Genomic DNA, 394 nt, shown 5'->3' with positions numbered 1-394 from the left:
ACCCCCGGCGAGAGTCGGGGGGGCTTGGCTGGCAGGAGGCTGAGCAGGCGGGGGGCTGGCTCTGGCCCAGGGGGACGAACAAGAAACAGGAAGATGATGAGCTGGGATGGAGGGATTGACCTCCCGCCCCCCTCAGACGCTGCAGAGCCCGGGACACAGGGGCCGGGCAGCGTCTGTCCTCACCCTCTGCCCCCGCCTCCCCAAAGGGACACGTCACAACCGTCCACTGGGACGTGCAGCAGGCGACCCAGGCTGCCTGCGAGAGCCGTGCGCACATCTGGACAGAAGGAAACCGGGAGCCAGAACATCTGCATCTCCCCCCCAGCCCTGGGGACCCGCGGTCACTCCCCCCACCCTGGGGACCCGCGGTCACTCCCCCCCAGCCCTGGGACCC

At 70.1% G+C, this 394-nt stretch overlaps 1 protein-coding gene across 1 annotated transcript in view; it reads right to left on the bottom strand.

Moving 5' to 3' along the window:
• Positions 1 to 394, bottom strand: part of RASGRF1 (Ras protein-specific guanine nucleotide-releasing factor 1) — a gene marked incomplete at its 3' end in the record, with an annotated part of 74,947 nt that overhangs the window by 25,220 nt on the left and 49,333 nt on the right. The window lies entirely within an intron of this gene.

The sequence above is a fragment of the Myotis brandtii genome, unplaced genomic scaffold, assembly GCF_000412655.1.
Source record: "Myotis brandtii unplaced genomic scaffold, ASM41265v1 scaffold1166, whole genome shotgun sequence".
Taxonomy (NCBI): Eukaryota; Metazoa; Chordata; class Mammalia; order Chiroptera; family Vespertilionidae; genus Myotis; species Myotis brandtii.
This window is presented reverse-complemented; position numbering and strand designations above follow the sequence as displayed.